The 17,702-nt window shown below is 43.2% G+C and overlaps 1 protein-coding gene across 3 annotated transcripts in view; it reads left to right on the top strand.

Annotated features, from left to right (window-relative positions):
* MCM10 (minichromosome maintenance 10 replication initiation factor) overlaps nucleotides 1–17,702 on the top strand; it is a 108,504-nt gene that overhangs the window by 60,766 nt on the left and 30,036 nt on the right. Inside the window, exon 21 of one of the 3 annotated variants that reach the window (XM_053894620.1) lies at nucleotides 2,233–5,190. The exons of the other annotated variants lie outside the window; for them this stretch is intronic. The gene's annotated coding sequence lies outside the window, so the exon portion shown is untranslated. Of the gene's footprint in view, nucleotides 1–2,232; nucleotides 5,191–17,702 lie in introns of those variants that run through there. 3 annotated transcript variants of the gene reach the window in all.

Here is a 17,702-nt window from a genome sequence, read left to right as displayed (position 1 = left end):
CTTCTAGAATACGGTAGGGTAAAGTAAGTTACTGGAGTTAAGGGAAGGGTGAGTTGACCCCATTTTTCTGGGAGAAGGTCACCTTGAATGAATAGGTAGATCTTCATTGTTCTGAAAATGAATCACTTTGGCTGGTCTAGGAAAAGTGTGTGAAAAGATCTTTCTTTTCAGAAGTGCTCCAAATGACAAAAAGTAGCCTCACTCTTAGGGCGCCCTGGTAGCTCAGTCAGTTAAGCGTCTGACTTTTGATGTTGGCTCTGGTCATGGTCTCATGGTTCATGAGTTCGAGACCCACATTGGGCTTTCAGCTGACATCGTGGAACCTGCTTGGGATTCTCTCCCCTCCACCCCCCGGTGTCTCTGTCTGCCCTTCCCCTGCTCCCTCCCTGTCTCTCTCTAAATAAATAAATAAATAAACTTAAAAAAATTAGCCTCACACTTTGTGGGTGAGAACGGGAAGAAAGACTTCAAAAGGAAGAGGGAGAGGTGGAGAGGTGGAGAGGTGGTTCAGGTCTGTAGGGGGGAGCCTTGGGCAAGTCCTGACTGCATTCCTTGGGCTTCTCGTCCATGGATCCAGAAAGAGCTGGTCACTAAGATTGCTGAGATTCATTATACCTTGGGCTTAAGACCTAGACTGAGCTAGACTGCCTCCTGCCCCTTGTCTCTCCCCCAAAGATATGAAGTGAAGGACCTTTGCTTTTCTAGAGCAGAGCACTCAGCCACCAACACATAGCCTCCAACATGGCAGCCTGTGCCCCCATCTCTAGGGCCCTGAGCCTTCTGACTGAGGCTCGCTTGTTCCTCCCTTCCCCAGCAGCCTCTTGCACCTTCGCCTAAAAGACTGGAACACTGCCCATATCCTGCGCTGCCCCGGGCTTGGGGAGTGGCACTGTGGCGTCCGTGGCTATGGGTGTATCACAGCCCAGATCTTCACTGCTCAGAAGCTGACCCATCAGTAATTTAAAGAGCATCCTGGTCACAGCAGCTCGAAGCCCCTCTCCTGAAAATGACACCTGAGGGGAAGAAGCCCACCTCTAAGGATTTACTGCTCTAGGAGATGATGACAGCTTAGCAATTGCAGCTACTTTAGGGACCAAAGACTTGACCCAGCTGGCAAGACTTGGGTGCATCTCACCAACCCAGGTTCTAGCACAAACCCAGCCTCACCAGGCCACTGTCCCAAGACCAAACTCCCAAGATGCAGCCAAAGCACTTTGTATTGCTCCCCTCAAGATCCTCAACGTTCAGCAGGACATAGACTGAATTTTTGGACTCCACTGTTGCCATCAGTTGGGGGGACTCAGATGTTCTCACTCTTGAGATGGATGGAGGCACATTCACTTTACTCTGAAGGGTCTAGAGGTGTGGACCTCATATTTGAGTGCACAGTCAGATCTCCCCGGTGCTGTAAAAATACACAGTGCCTGGGCCTCAACGTGTGTGTGTGTGTGTGTGTGTGTGTGTGTGTGTGTGTGTGTGTAATCAGTAAGTACTGGTTAAAATTCCCTGAATCCTTTTATTTTTTTCCCAGCTTTATGAAATACGATTGACAAATGGAAGTTGTATATATTTAAACTGTACATGGGGCACCTGGGTGGCTCAGTCGGTTAAGCATCCGACTTCAGCTCAGGTCATGATCTCATGGCTTGTGAGTTTGAGTCCGTGTCAGGCTCTGTGCTGACAGCTCAGCCTGGAGCCTGCTTCAGATTCTGTGTCTCCCTCTCTCTCTGCTCCTCCCCTGCTCACACGCTGTCTCTCTCTCAAAAATAAATAAAGATAAAATATTTTAAATAAATAAATAAAATAAACTGTACAACATATGTAAACTGTATACATTGTGAAATCATCATCATAATCAAACTAACATAACTATCACCCCAGCCTCTAAGGTTCTTGTTCAGTTTATTTGGGGTCGAGCACCAGTATTTTTTACAAACACTTCAGGTGGTTATAACGAACAGCTAAGGCTGAGAATTGCTCGTACAGGGTATATATGCTCATTATGCATGCGTACAGATGCACATGTATATATGTACCCATATTCACAGACTCCTGCAATTTTTTATTAAAAAAAATATGCATTGAAAAAAACTTGGAGTGATCTTAATTTTCTTCCTTTAGTTTTTTGGGGTTTCTTTTTCAAGTTTTATACAGTGATCATGCAGTAATTTATAATCACAAGGAGAGAAGCCAGAAGTGCTATTTTTTAAGTAACTTTACTGATCTTTCTAGACCCAGCTCAGCTGTCTATATGAGCCGCTTCAACACCCGCCTGTCGTCGCTCCCCTGAATTCCTCCCAGCCTGTGACCAGCCCATCATCTAGCACTTCACAGAGACTACAGACACTTCCTCTTTGTTCCATGCTGGTATCGTGGCTCTCCAGCCAAGAAGTGCCTGGAGGGCAGGGTCTGGCATATCTGTGCAGGGACAGGGGTATTATTGATAACCTGGGCCTGGAGTTGTTCAATTCTCTGAACAAAGACTCTCTCTCTCTCTCTCTCTCTCTCTCTCTCTCTCTCTCTCTCTCTCTCTCTCTCTCTCTCTCTCTCTCTGGATATGAAACACAGAGCAGCTTTCTGGTCTCAGCATGGGCTATCTAGGAAAACGGATGGGAAAGGATACATTGGCAAGGCCCATGGAAGAACATACAAGTGAGGTCTGTGGGATAAGAAGCATGAGCCAAGCTGCTCAGGGTCCCTGTCTGTCCAGGAATCTGGTGAATGTATGGCTTATATTCTGAGTTCTCCACAATTCTGGGCGGCTCGGCATGGCTTAAGGCAGACCCAGGGAGGAAAGGAACTGAGTCACCTCAGGAAGCCCACGCAGGGGTGAACCGTGCCAGAAGGAAACAGGCACACAGGCCCCAGTCTTGCCATCCTCGTGGGGATGGCTTTGAAGCAAGCCTCTATGGGTGCTCTGCTAGGCTAAGCCGTATATGACAGGCCTGGGAAACCAAAAGGACTGGAAAAGGACAGGTAAGAACCCTGGCCTTCTTCCTCCTAGTAAACGTCAAAATGTATCTTAACTTGGAAAAAGAAAGCATTGTCCTATGTGATGTCCCAGTTCCACCCCAGCCCTGGGGAATGTATTAGGATGTAGCTTCCCTAAAGTTTGGAAAACACTAGCACTACAAGATGCAAGGATCCCAAGGTCAAATAAGTTTGGGAACTACTAGACTATCTCCCTCCTCTCTACCAGATTCACAATGCAGGAGCATATTAAAGGCTCTGACAAGTCCTACAGCTGGAAAACTGCCGCATCCCTCCAAACTTAATCGACCATATCATCTTTATTCATGGAGCACCTGTTAACATCCAGGTCCTATTTTGGGAAGATCTGAATTGGTTACTTTATGGCAAGAGAGTCCATAGTTAGAATGTTATTTGTCAATAATCCAATTCCATTTCCAAGAAAAAACATAATTTGGGGCACTTGGCTGGCTTAGTCTGTAGAGCAAGTGACTCTTGATCTCAAGGTTGTGAGTTCAAGCCCTACACTGGGTATAGAAATTACTTAAAGATAAAATCTTTGTTTAAAAAAGTCATAATTTCATAAGTATTACATATTTGGACCACTGTCCTCAAACAGTACATTAGCCAATTGGCAGATTATTAACTGGAAACAGTTTTATTTTGTTTTGTATTGTTTTAATGACAGCATAATAAGTTGTGAGCACCAAAGTCATTGATAGAGACAAAGAATGGTTTATGAAAGAGAGTGGTCAGGATAGACAGGAAAGCTTTCGACAAAGCTCCAGTGTAGAGGAAGCTGCAAGTTTCTGAAGGATGAACACAGAAACCAGGAGAAGCATCCTAAACGGGTTATTGGTCTTACCTTTTGATAAAGCAAAAAAAATCCAACAAAGGAAGGACAAATATACATATGGGCACACAAAAGAAGGAAAGTCATGCCCTTCCTATGTCCGACTTTGGGCCAAATTGGAAAGATTCTGAATTTGGGGTCATCTGTTCTGACCAGAGAGAATGTCAGGGAAAAATGACATCTGGTCCTATGACCTGGGCAGACTCCGATTAACATCCTTTTGAAAAACAGCCCCTTAGGGCATGGAAACTCAAAAATCATTGTTCATTTGTATATAACCAAAGCCTCAGGCATATAACAAATCTGTCCTAGAAACAGCAGCCATTTTTGCATGCACACTATATTTTCATGTTATCAGTTCTCCAGACATCTCTGGGAACTCAAGGCAAGTAGCAAGCTGCGGCCATTGTTGCCAGGGCAGGATCCTGCCCCAGCTCTCTGCTGCTGCTGGACAGTCCCCAAGGAAGGCTGACATCCTTCTACCTAGCTCAGTTCAGCTCATATTTTGTTTTGATTTGTTTTTTGTTTTCACTGAGGTTAGAACAAGGCAAGTAGCTTCTCTAAGATCTTACAGTGTCATAACAGCATGAATTGTCAGTGTGGGTGAAATTATTAACATTAAAAAAGAAAAGAAGTCCCCCTGCCCCAAATCTTTGCCACTTGCACTTTTTTGGCACAGCTGATTCCAGGAAGAGCAGCTAGTGATGGACATGTAGAGAAGCAGCCTGATCCTTGAGGCTCTCATCCTTATAGAGATAGCTGAGGACTGCAGCGCCTGGGTGGCTCAATCAGTTAACTATCCAACTTCGGCTCAGGTCATGATCTCGTAGTTCCTGAGTTCGAGCCCCGTGTCTGGCTCTGTGCTGACAGCTTGGAGCCTGGAGCCTGCTTCGGATTCTATCTCCCTCTCTCTCTGCCTCTCCCCCACTCAAGATCTGTCTTTCTGTCTCAAAAATAAATATTTAAAAATTTTTTTTTAAAATGAAATCTACGTTAAAAAAAATTAGCTGGGAACCGAGAGAAGCAGATACTGGCTATCATGTGGCACAAAGAGGGTAGGGACACAATTCTCCAAACATAGGAATAGCTGTTCAAGGATAAGATGAGAGGGAGCCAATGTATGATTGGGTATGGGTGTGTGTTGTGCCAGAACCAGAATTAGTACATTTGATTCTCAGTACAACCCTCAACCCTGTGGTGGGGCAGTTATCCCCATTTCAGAGATAACCTTTACGACTCAAAATCTAGAGTGTGATGAGCCAGCAATGTATATGCATTCCAGTTCTCTAAATCTTCGCCAACATCTGATGACGTTACTGTTTTTAATTTAGCTGAATGAGTGTTAATAAAATCATATTACGCTATGATTTCAGTTTGCATTTCCGACGATGAAGGATGTCGAGCACTTCCTCATGTTGTTGTTGGCCATTTGTATGTATTCTTTTGCAAAGTTTCTGTTCAAGTCTTTTGCTCATTTTTTTTTTTACTGGTTTGTCTTTTTATTATAGATTGTTTATGTTCTTGATACAATATTTTGTCAGATTTAACTTTTTAATGCACTTTTAAGTATTTTGCCAGTAAATATATGAGGCCTGTGGCTTGCCCTCTCATTTTCATAGCTGTGTCTTGATGAGCAAATTTTTTTGTTTTTGTATTTAACGTTTATTTATTTTTGAGGGTGAGAGAGACAGAGCACGAGCAGGGGAGGGGCAGTGAGAGAGGAAGACACAGAATTCGAAGTGGGCTCCAGGCTCCAAGCTGTCAGCACAGAGCCCAACATGGGGCTCAAACCCATGAACTAGGAGACGTGATCTAAGTCAAAGTTGGACTCTTAACCAACTGAGCCAACCAGGGACCCCAGCAGTTTTTAACTTTAACAAAGTATGATTAGTGGATTTTTCTTTTATGGTTTGTGCTTTCTGTTGTCTAAGAGCTCTTCACCTATTCCAAGGTTTCAAAGATTTCCTCTATATTCTTAGACAGGTTTTATGTTTAGATATATAATCCACTTTGAACTGATTTGTGTGTGTGGTATGAGGCAGGAGTCAACATTTATTTCTTCTCCTTATGGCTATCCAACTGTTCCATCACCATTTGATGAAAAAAATTTTCCATTCCCCATGGGATTTTTGATGGTCAGCTGACTATACATCTGTGGGGATTATTCTGTTCCATTGATCCTTTTGTCTCCCTTTATGTCAATACCAATTGTCTTGATTTCTATGGTTTTTTTATGTCTTAAAATCACAAAGCATAAGACCTTCAACTGTGTTCCTTCTTTGGCCATTCTACATTCTTGCTCCTTCCATATACATTTTAGAAGCACTCTAGGGAGATTAATTTGGGGAGAACTGCAATCCTAAGAATATTGGGTCTTCCAATCAATGGACGTAATGTATCTCTTTCCATTTATTTCGATCTTTAATGTCTCTCAGCAGTGTTTTATACAGTTCTGTATAGAGGCCCTGCACAGCTTTTGTTGGATTTATTCTTAAGTAATTTAAGATTTTTTTTAGACGGAATTTAAATTTTTTATTTTCTAATTGTTTGCTGCTGATATACACAAATCCTATATACTTTTGTGTATCAATGTTTTATCCTGCAATCTTGCTAAATTCCCTTATTATAGTAGGCTTTTATAGACCCTTGAGGATTTTCATGTTTGTGAATGAGACTGTTTTCCTTCTCTCTTTCTTTTTTTTTTTTTTATTCTGTTAATGTGATGGATTACATTAATTGACTTTCAAATGTGCAACCCTTATGTTCCTGGGGTAAACCCCACTTAGTTGTATTGGATCATCCTTATTATTTACTGCTGAATTCTACTGCTCATATTTTCTTAGAGTTCTTACTTCTGTGTTTAAGGCTACTGGTCTGTGGTTACTTTGTAGTATCATTTTTTTTTAAGTTTATTTATTTATTTTGAGAGAGACAGAGACAGTGTGAGCAGGGGAGGGGCAGAGAGAGAGAGAGAGAGAGAGAGAGGAAGAGAGAGAATCCCAAACAGACTCTACGCTGTCAGCATAGAGCCTGAAGCAGGCCTCGAACTCACAAAACCGTGAGATTAAGACCTGAGGCAAAACCGAGAGTCAGAGACTTCGCCGACTCAGCCACCCAGGTGCCCCTACTTTGTAATATCTTTTAAAGATTGTCTTGGGGGCGCCTGGGTGGCTCAGTCGGTTGAGCGTCCGACTTCAGCCCAGGTCATGATCTCGCGGTCCGTGGGTTCGAGCCCCGCGTCGGGCTCTGTGCTGACAGCTCGGTGCCCGGAGCCTGTTTCAGATTCTGTGTCTCCCTCTCTCTCTCTGACCCTCCCCTGTTCATGCTCTGTCTCTCTCTGTCTCAAAAATAAATAAACATAAAAATTTTAAAAAATAAATAAATAAAAAAATAAAGATTGTCTTGGTGTTATGGTAACGCTGGCCTCCTAGAATGAGTTAGGGAGTCTTCTCCTCTACTTTCTCAACTGCGTGTGAGATTCATATTATTTCTTCTTTAAATATTTGATAAAATCCACTAGTGAAGCCATCGGAGCTTAGAGTTTTCTCTGAGCCTGGAGTTTTGTGGGAATTTTTAAATTACCGCTTCAGGGGTGCCTGGGTGGCTCAGTCAGTTAAGCATCTGACTTCAGCACAGGTCATGATCTCACAGTTCATGGGTTCAAGCCCCATGTCGGGCTCTGTGCTGACAGCTCAGAGCCTGGAGCCTGCTTTGGATTCTGTGCTTCAGATTCTGTGTCTCCCACTCTCTCTGGCCCTCCCCTGCTTGTACTCTGTCTCTGTCTCTGTCTCTCTCTCTCTCTCAAAAATAAATATTAAAAAAAATAAATTACAGTTTCAGTTTCTTATATATATGTGTGTGTATGTACACACACATACATATACACATGCACACATACATACACGCACACATACATACACACACACACACACACACACACACACACTCATATATATGCAGCTATTCACATCTTCTGTTTAACCCAAGCTGTCAAATTGATTGGTAGAAAGCTGTACACAATTTCCTGTTCTTTAACCTGTTTGCTTTCTGTGCTGTGTGTTGAGGTCCCCTCTTTCATTCCTAAAATTGGAGACTCCCATTTCCTCTCTTTCTCGTTATCACTTTGCTAGGTGTTTCTTGATTTTATTCATCTTTTGGAAGAACCAGCTTTTGTTTTCATTGATTTTTCCCCCCTATTGCTTCTCCATATTCTACTTAATTGACTTAAACTCTTCATTATTTCTTTTCTCTTTTTTTGTCTGTCTTATTTTTTGTAGTTTCTTAAGAGGGGAGCTTAAATCACTGGTCTAAGGAGCTTTCTTCTTTTCTCAGGTAAACATTGAAAGTCTTAGATTTCCCTGTCAGCACTGCTTTAGTTGCGTTATCACAAGTTTTGATGTGTTGTGCTTTTGTCATTAGTTTCTAAACAGTTCCTAATCTCCCCTGTGACCTCGTTTGACCCCAGATAATTGGGGATTTTCCAGAGGACTCTTCCTGATAAATTTTATGATCAGAGAATCTATTAAGTATGATTTCAGTCCTTTGATATTTATGGAGATTTGTTTGTGACCAGTATTTGGTGTGTGTTGATAAAAATTTGGGTTCACTTTGATTTCTGCAGTTATTGGGTGTCATGTTTTATCAACATCAATGTCTAAAAAAAATGCTTTGAGGAGCACCTGGCCGGCCCAGTCAGTAGAGCATGCAACCCTTGGTCTCAGGGTCATGAGTTCAAGCCCAGGTTGGGCACAGAGGCCACTTAAAAAAAATTTTTTTTGGAAAAACTATGCATCTCTTCACGCATTTTAAGGTGGTAGCTGCAGTTTGCTTAGAAGTTTAAATAATTGCAAGGGACTGTAGGCATATTATATGCATTCACATTTTTAAGTGACGTTCCTGTATTGCCCTTTTGAATTTATCCAAGGGAATCCAAATACAGTAGTGATTTTATAGCCACCATCATCCATTTCTTTAAAAAATGAATGAACAGGGACTTCGTTAACAGTTGAAAATGTGACATATTTTCCTCTTTCTCCTTGAAGTCTTATTTTCAGTGCATTGGGATGATATGGCAGGTGCCAAGATCCTAGAGCCCTTCCATCCCACTTGTTCACAAACTGTTCTCCTGATTCAATGGATCCTTAAGCTGTAAGGCACTCATTTATCACCGTGTCATACTTCTCTACAAGTGTTGTGTGGTGTTCTTTTTTTTCTGAAGCCATAATTCCTTGTGTTAGAATTTTTTCTTCTGGATTGAGTTGTTGTCACAGTTGCTATTAGTGCATAACTGATCAGACAACATAATTACTATTTATTAATTTAGAAACAACAAATGATTATTTGTAGATGTTAGTCATTTCCTTGTGAAATGAGTGTATTGTTTGCAGATCAGGTTATTTCTGTGTGGCTATTATTGCTACATTGGTTCAAGATCAGCAACAGTATTCTTCCTGGGGTTGGTTGGTTTGTTTTTTCATTTTTATTGCTAGAAGAGCTGACAAAATTTTGTCTTCTAAATAAATAGATGAGGCAACAAGTTTTAGTATAGTAACTGTCACCCAATTCTTTTAAAGCTTTCTTAGTTATGAGTCAAAAATCACACAGTGATCTATCATCAAATACTATCTGTAGAGGCGCCTGGGTGGCTCAGGTGGTTGAGTGTCCGACTCTTGATTTCAACTCAGGTCATGAGCTCACGGTTTGTGAGACCAAGCCCCGTGTTGGGCTCCGTGCTGAGTGTGGAGCCTGCTTGGGATTCTCTCTCTCCCTCTTCCCCTCTCCCCATCACACACTCTTCCTTTCTCTAAAATAAAATAAAATAAAAATATTATTTGTAAAGACCCGTCAGCTGACAGGTCCATGAGACCTCTTTCAATTTTGATGAAAGCCAAAAATTGGAAACCACCAGAGTTGGAAAAGGATTTGTTACCCATCATTAAAGTCATTTGCTCTCTCCACTTCTGGAAAATAGACTAAGAAGGATTTATTTTATCAAGCCTCGTTATTAAACATTTGCTAATAAAATATTTTAACAAAAATGTCATCACAAGCATGCCTTCTGTTAATTTGGTCAACCACTGGATCAACAGACTTTACTCATTGCTTTGGGGCATCTCCCAGGGTTTGGAAAGCCCTTCCTTTGGGGTGTCCCAGAGTGGCTTTGCTGAGGTCTCTCAGGTGAATTTGGCACAGGAAAGTGAGTGCCCCAGGGCCAGGAGTCCGATGGGGGCTTGAACTCATGAAGCATGAGATCATGACCTGAGCCAAAGTCAGACACTTAACGGACTGAATCACCCAGGTGCCCCCCCCCATCTTCTTCCCGTGTCTCAACAGCATCCATTTTTGTCCCTTTTCCCTGAGTGCTTTTGTCCTGATAGAGACTGTCATTTCATGCCTCCAAGGCTGGTTTTTCTGCTCTAGTCTCATTCTCTCTCTCACCCTGCAGACTATTGTCGGAGTAACTGTTCTGCATTGCAGATGTGATTGCATTGCACCACCTCCCCCCAGGGGATGCAGGGCACTGTGATGGTGACTGCCACCCCCTTTGCCAGCAGAGTCAAGATTTCATCCCGTCCTCTGTCAGCCGGGGCCTCCAGGACCCCTGGACTCCCATTTCCAGCCCCCCAGGGGACAGGTCTGATTGGTCAGGCCAATCAAGTAAATATTCTTGCTAATCCTTGATTTGGGAAATGGCGTATGAACTTGAGGGGTGAAAGGAAACTGGCTGGAATGGGGGAGATTCTGGAATAGATTCTCAGTTTTGAAAATGGGACAAAAAAAGAGAGAGGTCATTCTTTCTGCCTCGGATGCTGTGTGAGGATGCGGTGCCGGCAGCGCCGCAACCGTTTTTTGTTCAATGAGCAACACCACATGATGGAGATGGAGTAGGAAACAGGTGAGAAGATCCTGGGTCTTGGGATGACGCTGAGCGATTGTACCCTTATCTGGGCTCCCAGTTGGAGGAGTTACTACCCCTTATTGTTACGGTTCAACCCTCCAGAATCAACTTTTTCGGTTACTCGCCCCAAAAAGCATCCTGGAGTGCCTCGCCATCTGAATAGCGGGAATGAATTCTAAGTGGATTCATACAGCGAAAAAGTGTTTCCATCGTGTATCCTGATTTACCCCCACAACACTGTCCCCCGCCCCTCGTCTTCCCCTCCGTGCTCTTGCGTATACCCTGTCCATCCCTACGGATTCTCCCTTTCTTCACAGTCTCTCCGGTGAGCAATGTCCCCTCCCTCCCCACCTGGCAAAGTCTTTCTCATTTTTCAAGGTGATTCTCCAGCACCCCCTTGTCTTCAATGCCAGTCTTTCACCCCTTCTCCAGGTAAGAGAGACCTTCTCTTCCTGTGGCCCCACTTCTCCCTCTCTCTTCCTTTGCCCTCTCCCCCTTGTCCCTACCTCTCTGTTTTAGGACCAGCCTCAGCCCAGGCATTTAGATTTTTGCATGCCGCGCCCTCCCCCCCCCCCCCCCCCCCCCCCCCCGCTTCCCATCCGCCTTCTCCAGTAGACTGAGTTCCTTCAGAGCAAAGACCACCTCTGCCTCAGTTCTGCTGCTCCCGGGGGGGGGGGGGGGGGGGGGGGGGTCATGGCAGTGCCCAGAGCGGCACAGTCACGCGATGAATATTTGTCGCAGGGGATTTATGTGGAAAACTTGGAGGACAGCCCAAGAAGCAGCAACCATGTCCAGATGGCCGTGAGGGAAGGAGGTCTGGAACGCCGGGGCGAGGCACGAGTGTGCAGGCACTCGCACATGTTGGCCGCCATCCGGGTTTCTCTGTTGAGGGAACTCATGAAAGGGTGTCTGTGTGGACAGTACCAGTGTCAACAGGCAGGTGAATGTGGGCCTGTGTGAGTGCAGTCTTCTGTGTCAGGATGTGTGAAAGGGAGTGTTTGTTCATGCGACTGGGGCCGTCTGTGAGGCTGTTTGGAGTGCAGCTTGGAGGGCTGAGTCACAAGTGTGGCAGGAACATATGCAAAATTTGCACATCACTCAAGAGTGTGGTCAGCCTAAGATCTTCTTCTAAAGCTGTCTTTGCCATCTTGTAAGTCCTAGTTCCCAGTTGTCTGATTAGCTCATTCCCATGCACCTTGCCCAAATTTTCCACATCCTTTCCAAATTATCTGAATTTAATGAGGCGAAATGTCCTCATTACCTATCATATATATAACCCTGCTATTTAAAAATATGTAATAAGAGGCGCCTGGGTGGCTCAGTAGGTTAAACGTCCAGCTCTCGACTTCGGCTCAGGTCATGATCTCACAGTTCGTGGGTTGGAGCCCCACGTCGGGCTCTGTGCTGGGAGTGCAGAGACTGCTTGGGTTCTCTCCCTCTCCCACTCTCTCCGTCCCTCCCCTGCACGTGTGCTGTCTTTCTCTCTCAAAAATAAATCAGTAAACAAACAAACCTTTAAAAATAAATAAAAATATGTAATGAGCAAATGGGAATAATCTGAGGGTGTCCCAAGGGTCTCCCTTTCTAGTACTTTAGGAAATTTGTATCTTCTGGGTGACAGAAGTGTTTTTGCTTTTGTTGTTTTTGTTTGGAGGAAGATTTCTGGTCCCATCAGAGCAAAGAGGAACCAACACAAGATTAGGGGTCCAGGGGTCACCCTAACTGAAGCTGATCTGAGGCACCCCTTTTCCCTAGCAATATCCTAGTTATAGTTGTTATTGATTTTGGGGTGATTTTCTTTGTTTTTAGTGGCAACGTAGGCCTCATCTTTAAGATCTTTGGTAAGTGAAGTCTGAATAGGTTTCTCAACAAACAATACAAACAGGAAAAAATATACCCAACACTCTTATTTCATCTTCAAGACCACCCCATGGAGCCCCATCTCATAAATGAAGAAACGGAGGTCTAGAGATGTTGACTGACCCGCATGGTGTGTAAATAATGGAGCTAGGATTTCACCTCTGGCCTGAGGGGGTCCTTAAGGGAATCCCCGAGGAAAACCGAGGGCTGTTCTGTTTTTGTTTTGGTTCTTTAGTCCTGTTGTTGGTCTGGGAAATGCTCACAGACCAGGAAATGCGTGTTTAAGACCAAGAGGAGATTGTTTCTTTAGAGGGTGAGCTGTGCCTCCAGTGACCAGAGCCCCAGGACTGAATCACAAAGCTCCCAGAGTCAGTGCTGAGCTGTGTGCAGGACGGACTGGAGCAGCTGTGGCGTTAATGCAGGGGCCCAGCCAAGGGTGGGTGGGACTTCATCCAGGTGGCCCTTTCTAGGTCTTTCCAAGTGCAGAGAAGCGATTTCTGTCAGATTACTATGGTTGGGTGTATACTCCTTTCTAGTACTTCAGGAAATTTGGGTGTGTTTTCTTTTTTCATGTGAAAATTTTTTTGTTTTTATTTTTTAAGATATTGGTAAGATACACATAATGGAGAAGTTACCTTCACCATTACGTAAACGTTACCATGAAAGTCTTAACCATTAGGCTTAACCAAATCTACACCCATCACCACCATCCATGCGCAGAGCTCTCTTCGCCTTCCCAAACTGAAACTGTGTCGCCATTAAACACTAACTCCCCATCCTCCCTCCCTCCAGGCCCTGGCCACCGCCATTCTGCTTTCTGTCTCTGTGTCCCTCATATGGGTGCAATCATACAATATATGTCCTTTTGTGACCGGTGGATCTTCCCTGGCGTAGTGTCCTCATGGTGCATCTATGCTCTAGCATGAGTCAGGATTTCCTTCCTTTTTAAGGCTGAATAATATTCCATTGTATGTGTAAACGTTCTGTTTATCCGTTCATTTCTTGATGAACACAGTTGCTTCTGCCTTTGGCTACTGTAAGTAATGCTGCCGTGAACATAGGTGTGTAGGTATCTCTTGGAGACTTTGTTTTCAATTCTTTCAGGTATCTACCCAGATGTGGAACTGCTGGGTTGGATTAGTGCATTTTTAAAAATTTATTTATTTAAATTCAACTTAATTAACATACAGTGCAGTCTTGGTTTCAGGAGTAGAACCCAGTGATTCATCACTTACATACAACACCCAGTGCTCATCCCAGCAAGTGCCTTCCTTAATGCCCATCACCCATTTAGTTCATCCCCCACCTCCCTCCAGCAACTCACAGTTCGTTCTCTGTATTTAAGAGTCTCTCTCTCTCTTTTTTTAAAGTTTATTTACTTATTAAGAAAGAGAGAGAGAAAGAGGGGGAGGGGCAGAGGGAGAGAGAATCCTAAGCAGGCTTTGCGCCATCAGCCCAGAGCCCAATGCAGGGCTCGAACTCATGAACTGTGAGATCATGACCTGAGCCAAAACCAAGAGTTGGATGCTTAACTGATTGAGCCACCCAGGCGCCCCTGTATTTAAGAGTCTCTTATGGTTTGCCTCCCTCTCTGTTTTATCTTTTTTTTTTTCTTTCCCTTCTGCTGTATGCATCTGTTGTGTTTCTTAAATTCCACCTATCAGTGAAATCGCATAATTTGGCTCATTTCGTTTAGCATAATACACTGTAGTTCCATCCACTTTGTTGCAAATGGCAAAATTTCATTCTTTTTGATCACCGAGTAGTATTCCTAAGACAGTGTGGTACTGGCACAAAAACAGACACATAGATCAGTGGAACAGAATGGAGAACCTAGAAATGGACCCGCGGTCCATTTTTTAAATTTTTTCATTGTTTTTTTTAAACTTTTTTTTTTTTTTTTTTTTTGAGACAGGGAGAGACAGAGCATGCACAGGGGAGGGTCAGAGAGAGGGAGACACAGAATCTGAAACAGGCTCCAGGCTCTGAGCTGTCAGCACAGAGCCCGACGCGGGGCTCGAACTCACGGACCGCGAGATCGTGACCTGAGCCGAAGTCGGCCGCTTAACCGACTGAGCCACCCAGGCACCCCTATTGTTTTTTTTAATTTACATCCAAGTTAGTCAGCATATAATGCAATGATGATTTCAGGAGTAGAATCCACTGATTCATCCCCTACACATAACACCCAGTGCTCATCCCAAGAAGTGTCTTCCTTAATGCCCCTTGCCCGTTTGGGCCATTCCCCCACCCACAAACCCTGCAGCAACCCTCATTTTGTTCCCTATATTTAAGAGTTGCTTATGTTTTGTCTCCCTCCCTGCTTTTATACTATTTTTGCTTCCCTTGTGTTCATCTGTTTTGTATCCTAAATTGCACATATGAGTGAAGTCATATGATACTTGCCTTTCTCTGACTGATGTCACTTAGTATAATATCCTCTAGTTCCATCCATGTTGTCGCAAATGGCAAGATTTCATTCTTTTTGATTGCCGAGTAATACTCCGTTGTGTATGTGTATATATATATATATATACACACCACATCTTCTTTATCTATTCATCCATTGATGGACATTTGGGCTCTTTCCATACTTGGGCTGTTGTTGATAGTGCTGCTATAAACATGGGTGTGTGTGTGCCCCTTCGAAACAGCATCCCTGTATCCATTGGATAAATACCTAGTAGTGCAGTTGCTGGGTCATAGGGTAGTTCTATTTTTAATTTTTTGAGGAACCTCCATACTGTTCTCCAGAGTGGTTGCACCAGCTTGCATTCCCACCAACAATGCAAAAGAGATTCTCTTTCTCTGCATCCTCACCAATGTCTGTTGTTGCCTGAGTTGTTAATGTTAGCCATTCTGACAGGTGTGAGGTGATACCTCATTGTAGTTTTGATTTGTATTTCCCTGATGATTAGTGCACAGTGCATTTTTTAAATGCAAGTTTATTTTTTTTAAGTTTCTTTATTTTAGTAATCTCTATACCCAACGTGGGGCTCAAACTCAAAACCCTAAAATCAAGAGTTGCATGCTCTTCCAAATGGGCCAGCCAGGTGCCCTTGGGTCAGCATTTTTAATAGAGATGTGTTTCCAAGTAGACAAACTGTCCTAGCTACAGCTACTTTGGTCAGCTCTTCCCTGCCCTTGTCTCACATAATCCATACCTTATGTCCCCCAACCTTCATCCCCCACGCCCTGACACACTTGATTGGGACTGCTTCTACGGCTAACATTATTTAAGGGAAAAGCTGATAATGCTGAAAAATGATCAGATCAGGGCAGTTCTCTGTCGTTGAGAGTCTGTTTCTTGGTTTATCGCTCTCTCTTTTTTTCCTTTGCTCATTTGTTTTGTTTCTTAAAATCCACATACAAGTGAAATCGTATGGTATTTGTCTTTCTCCGACCTAATTCGCTTAGCTAGCATTATACTCTCTAGCTCCAACCATGTTGTTGCAAATGGCAAGATTTTATTCTTTTCTATGGTTGAATAACATTCCATTGTGTGTGTGTATGTGTCTCTGTGTGTGTATATACACACATACATATAAATATATATACATATATGTGTGTGTATATGTATATATAGGTATATGTATACCTTCTTTATCCACTCATCAATCGATGAACGCTTGGGGTGCTTCCATAATTTGGCCACTGTAAATAATGCTACAATAAACATAGAGGTGCATGTATCCCTTTGAATTAGTGTTTTTGTACTTTTTAGGTAAATACCTTGTACTGCAGTTACTGGATCATAGGACAGTTCCATTTAAAAAAAATTTTTTTTAACGTTTATTTATTTTTGAGAGACAGAGACGGAGCATGAGTGGAGGAAGGGCAGAGACAGAGGGAGACAGAATCTGAAGCAGGCTCCAGGCTCCGAGGTGCCAGGACAGAGCCCGATGCAGGCCTCGAACTCACAGTGAGATCATGACCTGAGCTGAAGTCAGTTGCTCAACCGACTGAGCCATCCAGGTGCCCCAGGACAATTCCATTTTTAACTTTTTGAGGAACCTCCATACTGTCTTCCATAGCGGCTACACCAGTTTGCATTCCTACCAACGGCCCAAGGGGGTTCCTTTTTCCCCACATCCTCGCCAACACTTGCTGTTTCTTGTATTTTTTTATTTTCACCATTCGGAGGTGCTATCTCATTGTAGTTTAATTTGCATTTTCTTGATGAGTGATGTTGAGCATCTTATCATGTGTCTGTTGGACAGCTGGATGTCTTCTTTGGAGAAATGTCTGTTCATTTCTTCTGCCTGTTTTTAAATTGGATTATTCTTTGGGTGTTGAGTTATAGAAGTTCTTCGTGTATGTGTGTGTGTGTGTGTGTGTGTGTGTACACACACACACACATATATATATATACACATATATATATTATTTTTTTGCTTAATTTTTATTTTTGAGAGAGAGAGAGCACAAGCAGGGGAGGGGCAAAGAGAGAGGGAGACACAGAATCTAAAGCAGGCTCCAGGCTCTGGCTGTCAGCACAGAGCCCAATGCGGGGCTTGAACCCACAAAGTGTGAGATCATGACCTGAGCTGAAATTGGACACTCAACCAACTGAGCCACCCAGGCGCCTCTCTTCATATATTTTGGATACTAGCCCTTTGTCAGAGATGTCATTTGCAAATATTGTCTCTGTAGGTTGCCTTTTAGTTTTGTTGATTATTTCTTTCACTGTGCAGAAGCTTTTTATTTTGATGGAGTCCCTATAGTTTATGTTTGCTTTTATTTCCCTTGCCTCAAGATACATATCTAGAAAAATGTTGTTATGGCAAAGGTCAGAGACATTACTGCCCGAGCTGCCTTCTGGGATTTTAATGGTTTCTTGTTTCACATTTAGGTCTTGCATTCATTTTGAGTTTATTTTTGTGTATGGTGTAAGAAAGTGGTCCCATTTCATTTTTTTCCCATGTTTCTGTCCAGTTTTCCCAACACCATTCATTGAAGAGAATGTCTTTTTCTCATTCATATACTTTCCTGCTTTATCAAAGATTAATTGACCATATAATTGTGGGTTTATTCCTGGGTTTTCTGTTCTGTGCCATTGATCTATGTGTCTGTTTTTGTGTCAGTACCACACTGTTTTGATTACTACAGCTTTGTAATATA

Source organism: Panthera pardus, unplaced genomic scaffold (genome assembly GCF_024362965.1).
Source record: "Panthera pardus isolate Hobbes unplaced genomic scaffold, ASM2436296v1 HiC_scaffold_6, whole genome shotgun sequence".
Lineage (NCBI taxonomy): Eukaryota > Metazoa > Chordata > Mammalia > Carnivora > Felidae > Panthera > Panthera pardus.
Note: the sequence above shows the minus strand (reverse complement) of the source record. Positions and strands in the feature narration are given on the sequence as shown.